Source organism: Oncorhynchus clarkii, chromosome 7 (assembly GCF_045791955.1).
Source record: "Oncorhynchus clarkii lewisi isolate Uvic-CL-2024 chromosome 7, UVic_Ocla_1.0, whole genome shotgun sequence".
In the NCBI taxonomy this organism is placed as follows: domain Eukaryota; kingdom Metazoa; phylum Chordata; class Actinopteri; order Salmoniformes; family Salmonidae; genus Oncorhynchus; species Oncorhynchus clarkii.
In genome coordinates, this window is record NC_092153.1 from 10,055,365 (window position 1) to 10,069,968 (window position 14,604).

Sequence of the window (14,604 nt, forward strand, 5' to 3'; positions counted from 1 at the left end):
CCAAACGCACACACACACTTGTTTCTCTGGTGGCTGAGTCACAGGATAGGCACGCTAGCCAAGCAGCCCAGACAGTCAGCCCACTCTGTCTGTCTCTCTGCCTGCCTGCCTGTGAGTCTGTTTGTGGGTATGTCTGTCTGCCTGTGAGTCTGCCTGCCTGCCTGTCTGTCTATGTGCAGCGTGGAAACAGCTCTTTGTGTCAACAAATAAATAACGTCTCTCTATATTTATTTTCCAAGGCTGCGGAGGCGGAGGGGAAGAGAGAGAGACAGAGAGAGAGAGAGAGAGAGAGAGAGAGGGAGAGAGAGAGTGACAGACCTACAGAGAGAAGGAGAGAGAGTGACAGAACTAGAGAGAGAAAGGGAGTGATAGAGAACGAAAGAGAGAGGAGAGAGAGGGAGGGAGAAAGGAAGATAGAGACAGAGAGAGGTAGGGAAGCGGGAAACAGGCAGCAGTAGTGTTTTCACGGCTCTGCAGAGGGCTGATCCGACCGTCTGTTGTTGCTGTTAAATCAAACAACACGTAATCACAGGGGAAGTGTGTGGATCAGAACATAACAGGATGGGTGGTCAGTGAGTGTACTGGTGTCTGCGTGGAGTGTGTGTGTGTGTGTGTGTGTGTGTGTGTGTGTGTGTGTGTGTGTGTGTGTGTGTGTGTGTGTGTGTGTGTGTGTGTGTGTGTGTGTGTGTGTGTGTGTGTGTGTGTGTGTGTGTGTGTGTGTGTGTATTTAAGTGTGTGCACAGCCTCTAAATGGAGGATGGGGAAACATAGGAGGCTCTCCCAGGCTCGACATCTATCAACAGGGGACTGTGGTGATGCGTTATGACAAGACTGTACAAACACACAATCTCAGAATATTAACACACATAGCTCAAATGTTAGTCAGTCAAATCTCCCATTGAGACCATTGCTGGATTTCAGTGAAAGTCTGTGTTACCATGACAATACAGACAGTACCTTAGTATTCCAAAAAAATGGACACATTCAAAGCTGCAAAGGTAGTCATGAGAAAGTCTTCTAGGTTGAACGTGGAGCTAAGAATGAGGAGAGAGGAGAAACACCACTCTGATGGGAGTAATGAGAGAACGTGTCTCCACACAGAGTTACCTCAGCGGTAAAGTTTTCCAGGCGCTTCGGTTTGGCCCGCGGCCCACGGCCATAAACCCCTGGCGGTGCTGCGCTGCCTTCTTGAGTGGCGGCCCGGCTTGAGCCCCCGATAGCACCCGGCGCTAACGGCTCACACAGCAACGCGCCAGGCAGGCTGGCGGACAGCCCAGGGAGAGGCTATGAGGGCAGAGAGGCAGGGAAGGAGGCAGGGAAGGAGGCAGGAAGTCAGGCAGGCAGGCAGGGAGTCAGCTAGGGAGGCAGGCAGGCAGGGAGTCAGCTAGGGGGGCAGGCAGGGAGACAGGAAGACAGCTAGGGAGGCAGGCAGGCAGGCAGGGAGTCAGCTAGGGGGGCAGGCAGGCAGGCAGGGAGTCAGCTAGGGAGGCAGGCAGGCAGGCAGGCAGGCAGGCAGGGAGGGAGGCAGGGAGTCAGCTAGGGAGGCAGGCAGGCAGGCAGGGAGTCAGCTAGGGAGGCAGGCAGGCAGGACCCCCCTTCTTCTCTCCTTCCCTTCCTCCACATCACTCTTGCCTGACAGTCATATTGATTGTTTTATGTTGCTGTGCTCATGGCAGCGCAGTGCGCTGGCTTGTTTCCCCGGGGGGAAAGAGGGGGGGAATGCATTTCCAAGTCATAACAGCTCGTAAAAGCAAGGGGGGTTGGAGGGTGGAGGTTTAGGGGGAGAAGGAGTGGGATGTAGGGTGTGAGCTGGCTAGGAGGAGACGTGAGGTCAGGTGTATAGAGTTGAGAGAGAGGACACATGAGGTCAGGTGTATAGAGTTGAGAGAGGAGACATGAGGTCAAGTGGGTTGAGTTGAGAGAGAGGAGACATGAGATCAGGTGGGTTGAGTTGAGAGAGAGAAGAAATGAGGTCAGGTGGATTGAGTTGAGAGAGAGAAGACATGAGGTCAGGTGGGTTGAGTTGAGAGTGAGGAGACATGAGGTCAGGTGGGTTGAGTTGAGAGAGAGAAGACATGAGGTCAGGTGGGTTGAGTTGAGAGAGAGGAGACATGAGGTCAGGTGGGTTGAGATGAGAGAGAGGAGACATGAGATCAGGTGGGTTGAGTTGAGAGAGAGGAGACATGAGGTCAGGTGGGTTGAGATGAGAGAGAGGAGACATGAGATCAGGTGGGTTGAGTTGAGAGAGAGGAGACATGAGGTCAGGTGGGTTGAGTTGAGAGAGAGGAGACATGAGGTCAGGTGGGTTGAGTTGAGAGAGAGGAGACATGAGGTCAGGTGGGTTGAGTTGAGAGAGGAGACATGAGGTCAGGTGGGTTGAGTTGAGAGAGAGGACACATGAGGTCAGGTTTATAGAGTTGAGAGAGGAGACATGAGGTCAGGTGGGTTGAGTTGAGAGAGAGGAGACATGTGGTCAGGTGGGTTTTAAGATATACTTTATTCGTTCACACGAGATGGAAATGTCTTCTGCTTTTATCCATCTCCCCAGATACACAAACACGCACACATTAGGTTGGAGAGGCTGGAGCAGAGGTCAACTGCAGTGCAGAACCCAATGAGCAGTGTAGGGGTTAACATGGGCTGAGAGAGGACAGAGGTCAGCTGCAGTGCAGAACCCAATGAGCAGTGTAGGGGTTAACATGGGCTGAGAGAGGACAGAGGTCAGCTGCAGTGCAGAACCCAATGAGCAGTATAGGGGTTAACATGGGCTGAGAGAGGTCAGAGGTCAGCTGCAGTGCAGAACCCAATGAGCAGTGTAGGGGTTAACATGGGCTGAGAGAGGACAGAGGTCAGCTGCAGTGCAGAACTCAATGAGCAGTGTAGGGGTTAACATGGGCTGAGAGAAGACAGAGGTCAGCTGCAGTGCAGAACTCAATGAGCAGTGTAGGGGTTAACATGGGCTGAGAGAAGACAGAGGTCAGCTGCAGTGCAGAACTCAATGAGCAGTGTAGGGGTTAACATGGGCTGAGAGAGGACAGAGGTAAGAGGGGATCAAAGGGCTCTGCCGCTGGACTGAGGTTTCACATTTCAGACTTTTCAAGCAACTCCCCACCCTCCACACACTCCGCTGCATATCCTCAGGGGGCTCATCAAGCCCAGACCAAACACCTATGCGTATGCATGCGTGCATAGCCTAATCTGGGGACCTGGATAGGGAGCGTGTATGTGTATGTCAATATGCATGTTTACGTATTCTGGGGTTGTGGGGTGTGTGTGTGTGTGTGTGTGTGTGTGTGTGTGTGTGTGTGTGTGTGTGTGTGTGTGTGTGTGTGCGTGCGCGCATGTCGGGCGTGACCTGCATTAACATGGCACTGTCGGTCGCTGTGCCTCCAGAGGATAATGAGGACAGGCGCTGGCTGGCGTCAGGTCGCTGTTCCATCTCTCTTTCTCTCTCTCTCTCTCTCTCTCTCTCTCTCTCTCTCTCTCTCTCTCTCTCTCACACACACACACACACCCTCCCCTTGCCACTCGTCAGCGGGACAGGAGCACCCTCTCCGTGTGCAGCCAGTCTAATATCATCGTTTCTTTCTGCCCAGAGATCCTCTGATAAGCAGGCAGCCTGGTAAACACAGCACCTTGTTATGCAGCCTGGCTCTCTCTTTCTCTGACAAAAGAGAGGAAGAGCGGGGGGAGGGAGAGGAGGGAGAGGAGGAAAAGGAGAGGAGGGCTGCTGGGAAATTGTCTCTGAGAGATTACCCCGGCGGTGTGGCTGTGGAATCAGATTATGCAGAGAAGAAGAAGAGGAGAGAGGGAGAGAGAGCTGAAGTTTGTGAATCTGGAAGGTCTAATCCTCGTCCTTTCCTCCTCTGCAACATATGAATCTGCCTAATTTAACTGTCTCTTTCTTTACCTCCCTCTCTTTAACTCGCTCTCTTTCTCTTCTCACCATCCATGTTTAACATCCTCAACCTACATCTCAAACTGGCAAAGGTAGTTACTGCCAACCATCTACACCTCTAACAGAGACCCATCCCTCACATTATGCTAGTTAGACCAAGTTTTATATAAAAGGAACATTTAGAATTTGACTGTATATTTGTTGTAAATAGAAAAGCTTTCATTTTTCTCACATGTTCACGACCTGTCATACTTGAGCACGTAGCACTTTGGTTCTTGTTAAGATGTTGACAGAGTAATGAAGACTGATAGCAGAGCTCAACCAATAGATGAGGACTGATAGCAGAGCTCAACCAATAGATGAGGACTGATAGCAGAGCTCAACCAACAGATGAGGACTGATAGCAGAGCTCAACCAATAGATGAGGACTGATAGCAGAGCTCAACCAATAGATGAGGACTGATAGCAGAGCTCAACCAATAGATGAGGACTGATAGCAGAGCTCAACCAACAGATGAGGACTGATAGCAGAGCTCAACCAATAGATGAGGACTGATAGCAGAGCTCAACCAATAGATGAGGACTGATAGCAGAGCTCAACCAATAGATGAGGACTGATAGCAGAGCTCAACCAATAGATGAGGACTGATAGCAGAGCTCAACCAACAGATGAGGACTGATAGCAGAGCTCAACCAACAGATGAGGACTGATAGCAGAGCTCAACCAACAGATGAGGACTGATAGCAGAGAGAATGTGTTATGAGACTTCCTGTGTGTTTCTAAATGTTTGTGTGTATGTTTTCTCACATGGTGCAGACAACGGTTGGAAACACACTTCAGTGAGGTGACAGTGAACAGATAAGGCAAGAGTGTGTGTGTGTGTGTGTGTGTGTGTGTGTGTGTGTGTGTGTGTGTGTGTGAGATGGTGTGTGTGTGTGTGTGTGTGTGAGATGGTGTGTGAGATGGTGTGTGAGATGGTGTGTGAGAGGTTGACACAGACAGGCTGCAGGACAGGGACCCCGTGGGGGAACAGGGGGTTGAGAGGGACGGATGGTCTCTGGAGAGGGGAGGGAACAGAGAATGGATGGAGAAAAGACAGGAGCAATAACAGAGAGAGGAAGAGAGAGCAGGACAAAGGGAGAGGAAGAGAAAGACCAGGGAGTGGCCTTTGTAGAACAGCGCACACTCATCCGTGTGTGTGTGCGGCAGCAGAGCCAGGCGGACACTGGGGACGAGCTGTCAGACTCTATTATTCATGGAAGCCTTTTAATATTTAATATCATCAAACTGCAGCTCCCCACGCTACCGCACAGCCATCACACACACACACACACACACACTCCACCATCAGACATAGAGGACACATCACCATCACACCCAGAAAGAGAGCGAGAGAAAGATGGGATGATCCAGCAGAAGCCTATTCACCTTTGGCACACACACGGCTGTCTTTTTGATGCAGAGGCTGTGGCTGCCTCAGACACAGGGCCATCAGCGGACACCTTGACAGACCCTACCGCTGCTGCTGACTGACAGGCTGTTAGAGAGAGAGAGAGCGAGAGGGATGGGGGGGGGGGGGGGGGTAAGACAGGAGGTAGGGGGAGGGGAGGGACAGAAAGAAAGAAAGCGCGAGAGAGAGATAGAGGCTAAGCCCTTATTGAGAGATACATCCTCAGATATCCCTCATTGGAGAGATTTTCCTACAAAGAACTATGTTTTTCACATCGTTTCACGCGGTATGGAATAATCACATCTAGCTGTCACAAAGAAAGAGTTATTCCTTCCGTATCGCCGCATGTGCTGTAATTGGATACAATTGAACATTCGAGGCAATGCGCCTGTCTGCACACACACGCACGCAAGCACACACACCACAGACTCTATGTGCTTTGCACTGATGCTGAATTATAGCAAGCATTGAATAGTTTTTTAGGCTCTCTTGTCGCACACGCTTTTACTAGGTAGCTAGCTACCTTACCTTAGCTGAACACACTTAAGTCAGCTAAATGACTAACATGTAAGTCTGTGTCGAGAGAATGGTCTGCATGAGTCTAAAGCTCGGGAATTACACTCCTCCCCCAAAGAATTCCACTCCTGGCCTCTGCTTCCGCAGCAAGACATGGAGTCACGGGCAAATTGGAAAATGAGGGGGAGGAAGGGATCTTCTGAAAGCAGCGGCCAGGGAAAAAACAAAGTTGTATAGAAGCTCTTCAGGAGACTAATAAACTAAGCTGTGCCATCCTCCCATATCTCATTTGAGTTGATGACACTCCAGATAGCACATTTGGTTCCTTGGAAGTTGTGAGAACATACGTTTTTGGTTACCTGTTGGTTCTGGGTATGAAACCAGTAAAATGGAAAGTTTTAAACATTCTGAGAATGGAAGTGAACATTTAGCCTGTTCTGGGAATGTTTTACTATGGTCCCCTGAACATTTAGCCTGTTCTGGGAATGTTTTACTATGGTCCCCTGAACATTTAACCTGTTCTGGGAATGTTTTACTATGGTCCTCTGGACATTTAGCCTGTTCTGGGAATGTTTTACTATGGTCCCCTGAACATTTAGCCTGTTCTGGGAATGTTTTACTATGGTCCCCTGAACATTTAACCTGTTCTGGGAATGTTTTACTATGGTCCTCTGGACATTTAGCCTGTTCTGGGAATGTTTTACTATGGTCCCCTGAACATTTAGCCTGTTCTGGGAATGTTTTACTATGGTCCCCTGGACATTTAGCCTGTTCTGGGAATGTTTTACTATGGTCCTCTGGACATTTAGCCTGTTCTGGGAATGTTTTACTATGGTCCCCTGGACATTTAGCCTGTTCTGGGAATGTTTTACTATGGTCCTCTGGACATTTAGCCTGTTCTGGGAATGTTTTACTATGGTCCCCTGGACATTTAGCCTGTTCTGGGAATGTTTTACTATGGTCCTCTGGACATTTAGCCTGTTCTGGGAATGTTTTACTATGGTCCCCTGGACATTTAGCCTGTTCTGGGAATGTTTTACTATGGTCCCCTGGACATTTAGCCTGTTCTGGGAATGTTTTACTATGGTCCCCTGAACATTTAACCTGTTCTGGGAATGTTTTACTGTGGTCCCCTGGACATTTAGCCTGTTCTGGGAATGTTTTACTATGGTCCTCTGAACATTTTCCTGGGAGGTTTTATTTACAATCTGAAACAGAATATATTGGATATTTGGAGGTATTTTTATAACTTCCTTAAAACGTTCACTGAATGTTTCAGCAATAACTCTGCTAGCTTAGGTTAACTTTTTCAAAAGATAGGACACGTGGTTAATGTATTTGCTTAGGCATTAACCATGCAAACGCATTTATTTTTTTATTGTGGCACCGCATCAGTGAGATTCAAACCTATGATCTTCTGTTCTCTAACTATGGAATTAGTTCACTACGCCACCAGGAGGCAGCTAGCATGCCATGTTTTTTACTCATACAAGCTGTTAATTTTAGTCTATTCAAACAGACTCCATTTTAAAGGAAACAAGCATTCATTAAGACCAGGTGTGGCCAAATATTGGCCAACACACCTGAACACAATTAACAAGGTAGAGGATAGAGTTTTGTTGACACTGAGAACCAAAAGTATACATTTTTAAATAACATTCTTTGAACGTTACTAATGTCTTCGTGTGGTTTTATGGAATGTTTCATAATGTTCTGAGAACATGACGTTAAGTAGAACAATGAGGAAAATCCCACAGAAGAATGTTGTTTCTTAACGTTCTCTGAACTATTCCCAATATCAAACCAGTTGGAGAAAGTTCCTTGAACATAACCAAAAAATGTATTACATTTAACCAGATTTACATTTTTAGGAAACAGTCTGTTAAAGTAATGAAATACCAATAAAATACATTATTTTGTCAAGTTCCTTAAATGTGCTGAGGATGTTCCAAAGCCAAGCAACTATTCTATAACATTCCCAGAAAGTTGTGGGAAGGTTGTATGCAAAATAACCATAGGACAACCACACTCTCACCAAGCTCTAAGAAACATATGGTTCTCAGAACGTTATGTGCTAGCTGGGACAGGAGGTGGAGGAGGACTGTTTTCCTTCTCAGCATATGACCCCTCTGCTGTCATATGACCTCTGAGAAATGCAGTGTTTAGTCATTTGTAACCACTTTCTCTTCCAAAGAGAGGTCAGAGCTGGAGGGTGTGTGTGTGAGTGAGTGAGAAGCGGAGGTTGTTCGGTGTACTATGCTCGAGTGATGAGTAGCCCAACCTTACGTGAAAACTGAATAATTGTGTTAGCTCCCAGACCTAGGCTTTACGTCAGTGGGCAAATACTACAGTGCCTTAAAAAAGTATTCATCCCCTTGGCACTTTTCCTATTTTGTTCCATTACAACCTGTAATTTAAATGGATTTTTATTTGGATTTCATGTAATGGACATACACAAAAAAGTCCAAATTGGTGAAGTGAAATGAAAAAAATTACTTTATTACTACAAATTATTACTACAAAATACAAAACAGAATAGTGGTGTGTGCGTATGTATTCACCCCTTTGCTATGAAGCCCCTAAATAAGATCTGGTGCAACCAATTACCTTCAGAAGTCACATAATTAGCTAAATAAAGTCCACCTGTGCGCAATCTAAGTGTCACATGATTTCAGTATTTAAACACATGTTCTGAAAAGCCCCAGAGTCTGCAACACCACTAAGGAAGGGGCACCATCAAGCAAGCGACACCATGAAGACCAAGGATCTTGCCAAACAGGTCAGGGACAAAGCTGTGGAGAAGTACAGATCAGGGGTGGGTTATAAAGAAATATCAGAAACGTTGAACATCCCATGGAGCACCATTAAATCCATTATTTAAAAAATGAAAGAATGTCACCATAACAAACCTGCCAAGAGAGGGCCACCCACCAAAACTCACAGACCAGGCAAGGAGGGCATTAATCAGAGAGGCAACAAAGAGACCAAAGACAACCCTGAAGGAGCTGAAAAGCTCCACAGCAGAGATTGGAGTATCTGTCCATAGGACCACTTTAAGCCGTACACTCCACAGAGTTGGGCTTTATGGAAGAATGTCCAGAAAAAAGCCCTTGCTTAAAGTAAAAAATTATCAAACACGTTTGGTGTTCGCCAAAACGCATGTGGGAGACTCCCCAAACATATGGAATAAGGTACTCTGGTCAGATGAGACTAAAATTGAGCTTTTTTGGCCTTCAAGAAAAACGCTATGAATGGTGCAAACCCAACACCTCTCATCACCCTGAGAATACCATCCCCACAGTGAAGCATGGCGGTGGCATGCTTCTAGCAGGATAATGACCCTAAGCATACTGCTAAAGCAACACTTGAGTGGTATAAGGGGAAACATTTAAATGTCCTGGAATGGTCTAGTCAAAGCCCAGACCTGAATCCAATTGAGAATCTGTGGTATGACTTAAAGACTGCTCTTCACCAGCAGAACCCATCCAACTTGAAGGAGCTGAAGCAGTATTGCCTTGAAGAATGAGCAACAATCCCAGTGGCTAGATGTGCCAAGCTTATAGAGACATATGCCAAGGGACTTGCAGCTCTATTTGCTGCAAAAGGTGGCACTATAAAGTATTGACTTTGGGGCGGGTGAATAGTTATGCACGCTCAAGTTCTGTTTTTTTTGTCTTATTTCTTGTTTCACAAGACATATTTTGCATCTTCAAAGTGTTGTGTAAATCAAATGATAAACTCCTACAAAAATATATTTTAATTCCAGGTTGTAGGAAATAGGAAAAATACCAAGGGGGTGAATACTTCTTCCAGCCACTGTACATGTAGGTGTGCAGAGGACCCAGGTGTACATTCATTGGCCTTCCAATAAATCATATCACAATCATGCTGAAGAAAACTTTTTCAGCAAACAAAAGGAACCTTTTCAAATGACCAAAACCATTATTGCTTAGCTTTAGGCAGGAGTTAAAGTGAAGCGACCATCTTTTGCAGCTACTTTCAAGTTGCTGTAGCCGATCTTTGTTCCATTCTGCAGCAGTTGAATCAGTCCAAGGCTCTGCTTTTATTCGCTCAAACGCATGAAATGCAAGCACACAGACACACACAGTCGGAGCAAGCGAAGAGGAGAGAGCGGGTGTTGGTGCTGTGTATTCAGTGCTGGCACTCGCATTATCACAACTCCCCCTCCGGCCCTCTTTCCATTTCCCCCTCGATCTGCCGCGTTTCTGATTGTTTTTGAGCACAGAGGAAGCCGAGCCAGCGTTATCTTGAAGACAGAAAGAGATGCCTGCGCTAACTTTCTTATAAACGCTGTTGTTTCAGAGGTGCCTGTAAATCGCTGCTGCTGTACAGTCATTCATATCAGTAAGGTTGTCCAACGCAGCTCTCAAAGAAAGACCTTTACTGACCTTGTCCTATTCACATAGAACACCCTTTGGTAGACGATCAGTAGATTAAGATAAAATAGCCTTGGTTAGAACAGCCTGTGAAGAGAGAGGTAAGGAGAGATGATGGGGGGGCAGTGAAAGAAAGGGGGGCAAAGAGGGAGCTAAAGAGATGGATGAGGGAGCGGGAGAGAAAGACAATGAGTTAATGAGTGAGAGATCACGAGTGTGTGAGAGAGAACCCTTACTCGCATAATTACCCCTACTGCTACCACCACCACTACTACTATTACTACTGTTTGTCCCACCATGGTTGTTATGTGTGTACTTTGACAATGTAAGTAATTTAACTTGCCATGACAATAAAGTCCACTAAATTTAATTGAATAAATTAAAGAGAGGGATGTAGAGGGGGAAGACTGGTCCTGAATGCATTAAGGGGCTCGTGATGACTGACAGAGGTCAGAAGGTCACTGGGATTAGGGTAATGGTCCATTGATAATAACATTATTACAAGGTTATAATAGCGAATAAGCACAGAGCCTAGCGTGGCCTATTGATGGGGCTGACTGGTGCAGGGTAGGATGAGTCATCACTAAGACCTTAAGCCTTTCCTTAATTAAAAATACCTGTTGAATTAATCCAAATCAATTCAAATGACTACTGCCACCAACACATTTAATTAAGGTAGGCTTTTATTCACACACTGCCCATGTTGAATCTGTGTTGGCCTAGTCTTTGGAGGCTTCAACAGATTCTAAAGTTTCCTTCATTTTCTCGCACCTCTTCCCTCCGATCCTCTCCCCTTCTCTCCTCTCATGTCCACTCCTCTAGACCTCTCATACAGACCTCTCCTCTCCTGTCCACTCCTCTAGACCTCTCCCATCCAGTCCTCTCCTCTCCTGTCCACTCCTCTAGACCTCTCCCATCCCGTCCTCTCCTCTCCTGTCCACTCCTCTAGACCTCTCCCATCCCGTCCTCTCCTCTCCTGTCCACTCCTCTAGACCTCTCTCATCCAGTCCTCTCCTCTCCTGTCCACTCCTCTAGACCTCTCCTCTCCTGTCCACTCCTCTAGACCTCTCCCATCCTGTCCACTCCTCTAGACCTCTCCCATCCCGTCCTCTCCTCTCCTGTCCACTCCTCTAGACCTCTCCCATCCCGTCCTCTCCTCTCCTGTCCACTCCTTTAGACCTCTCTCATCCAGTCCTCTCTTCTCCTGTCCACTCCTCTAGACCTCTCCCATCCAGTCCTCTCCTCTCCTGTCCACTCCTCTAGATCTCTCCCATCCCGTCCTCTCCTCTCCTGTCCACTCTTTTAGACCTCTCTCATCCAGTCCTCTCCTCTCCTGTCCACTCCTCTAGACCTCTCCCATACTGTCCATTCCTCTAGACCTCTCCCATCCCGTCCTCTCCTCTCCACTCCTCTAGACCTCTCCCATCCCGTTCTCATATCTGTTAGGGGGAGCAGATGGTAGCTGTTACCTACCAGAGAGAGCAGCGATGTGTGTGTGTGTGTGTGTACGTAGCCATACGTAAAGCCTTCTGTCTCACACCCTAGCCTACCCTCTGTGTCCGACAATGTGTATGGAAGGGTGTGCGAATACCAACTGGTAAGTCAAAAAGATTCTAGACTTCCAGAGGTCAATTTGTGGATTGGATATCATTCTATAGGTTAAGCCATGTATGGTATTAATGTCAGTTTAGTATCTGGCAGCTAAATCATGGAGATGCACACTAGGGGTGTGAGACAAGACACCCCCCCCCCCCCCCCCCCACACACACACACAATTCACACTACACCTCAGAATCCCTCTCTTTCTGCTTCTCTCTCTCTCTTATAATATGCAGCCAAGGGCCCCTAGAGACGGCACTCTCCGATTTCCTTTGTAGAGCAGAATAATGCGATCCTTTCAGTGAGGCTCCCTCCCCCGCTTTAGTCTGAGATTGATTGCAAACACCTTAGCACCGCTTCGTACTTCCTCTCTCTGAAGGCCTAGTGCTTCGGCACCGCATTGCGTAGCGTCCTGAAAGGCCTCCGCTGAATTTATTAGTTTCGAGGTTATTTAATCCACTTGAAAGTTCCCCCCCCCCACCACTTCCTGCCCAAACTAGAATCTGCGCGTCTCCGCTACAAGCACTTTACTCACACAGCCCGACACGTGCACATACATACTGTATACACGCCTAGGTTCGAGAATGTGTGTACGCGCACGTCTTTATGACAGCAGTAAACAATGTATGTAGAGAGCGTGCAGGTCCCCCTCCCTTCGCCTCTCAACAGATGCGCCCGGGTACTGCCGCCAAGGCTTCCTTTAATTCAATTCAATTCAATTCAAGGGCTTTATTGGCATGGGAAACATGTGTTAACATTGCCAAAGCAAGTGAGGTAGACAACGTACAAAGTGAAAATATAAAGTGAAAAACAACAAAAATTAACAGTAAGCATTACACATACAGAGGTTTCAAAACAGTAAAGACATTACAAATGTCATATTATATATATATATACAGTGTTTTAACAATGTACAAATGGTTAAAGGACACAAGATAAAATAAATAAGCATAAATATGGGTTGTATTTACAATGGTGTGTGTTCTTCACTGGTTGCCCTTTTCTCGTGGCAACAGGTCACAAATCTTGCTGCTGTGATGGCACACTGTGGAATTTCACCCAGTAGATATGGGAGTTTTTCAAATTTGGATTTGTTTTCGAATTCTTTGTGGATCTGTGTAATCTGAGGGAAATATGTCTCTCTAATATGGTCATACATTGGGCAGGAGGTTAGGAAGTGCAGCTCAGTTTCCACCTCATTTTGTGGGCAGTGAGCACATAGCCTGTCTTCTCTTGAGAGCCATGTCTGCCTACGGCGGCCTTTCTCAATAGCAAGGCTATGCTCACTGAGTCTGTACATAGTCAAAGCTTTCCTTAATTTTGGGTCAGTCACAGTGGTCAGGTATTCTGCCGCTGTGTACTCTCTGTTTAGGGACAAATAGCATTCTAGTTTGCTCTGTTTTTTTGTTAATTCTTTCCAATGTGTCAAGTAATTATCTTTTTGTTTTCTCATGATTTGGTTGGGTCTAATTGTGCTGTTGTCCTGGGGCTCTGTAGGGTGTGTTTGTGTTTGTGAACAGAGCCCCAGGACCAGCTTGCTTAGGGGACTCTTCTCCAGGTTCATCTCTCTGTAGGTGATGGCTTTGTTATGGAAGGTTTGTGAATCACTTCCTTTTAGGTGGTTGTAGAATTTAACGGCTCTTTTCTGGATTTTGATAATTAGTGGGTATCGGCCTAATTCTGCTCTGCATGCATTATTTGGTGTTCTACGTTGTACACGGAGGATATTTTTGCAGAATTCTGCGTGCAGAGTCTCAATTTGGTGTTTGTCCCATTTTGTGAAGTCTTGGTTGGTGAGCGGACCCCAGACCTCACACCCATAAAGGGCAATGGGCTCTATGACTGATTCAAGTATTTTTAGCCAAATCCTAATTGGTATGTTGAAATTTATGTTTCTTTTGATGGCATAGAATGCCCTTCTTGCCTTGTCTCTCAGATCGTTCACAGCTTTGTGGAAGTTACCTGTGGAGCTGATGTTTAGGCCAAGGTATGTATAGTTTTTTGTGTGCTCTAGGGCAACAGTGTCTAGATTGAATTTGTATTTGTGGTCCTGGTGACTGGACCTTTTTTGGAACACCATTATTTTGGTCTTACTGAGATTTACTGTCAGGGCCCAGGTCTGACAGAATCTGTGCATAAGATCTAGGTGCTGCTGTAGGCCCTCCTTGGTTGGTGACAGAAGCACCAGATCATCGGCAAACAGCAGACATTTGACTTCGGATTCTAGCAGGGGGAGGCCGGGTGCTGCAGACTGTTCTAGTGCCCTTGCCAATTCGTTGATATATATGTTGAAGAGGGTGGGGCTTAAGCTGCATCCCTGTCTAACCCCACGACCCTGTGTGAAGAAATGTGTGTGTTTTTTGCCAATTTTAACCGCACACTTGTTGTTTGTGTACATGGATTTTATAATGTCGTATGTTTTACCCCCAACACCACTTTCCATCAGTTTGTATAGCAGACCCTCATGCCAGATTGAGTCGAAGGCTTTTTTGAAATCAACAAAGCATGAGAAGACTTTGCCTTTGTTTTGGTTTGTTTGGTTGTCAATTAGGGTGTGCAGGGTGAATACATGGTCTGTTGTACGGTAATTTGGTAAAAAGCCAATTTGACATTTGCTCAGTACGTTGTTTTCATTGAGGAAATGTACGAGTCTGCTGTTAATAATAATGCAGAGGATTTTCCCAAGGTTACTGTTGACACATATTCCACGGTAGTTATTGGGGTCAAATTTGTCTCCACTTTT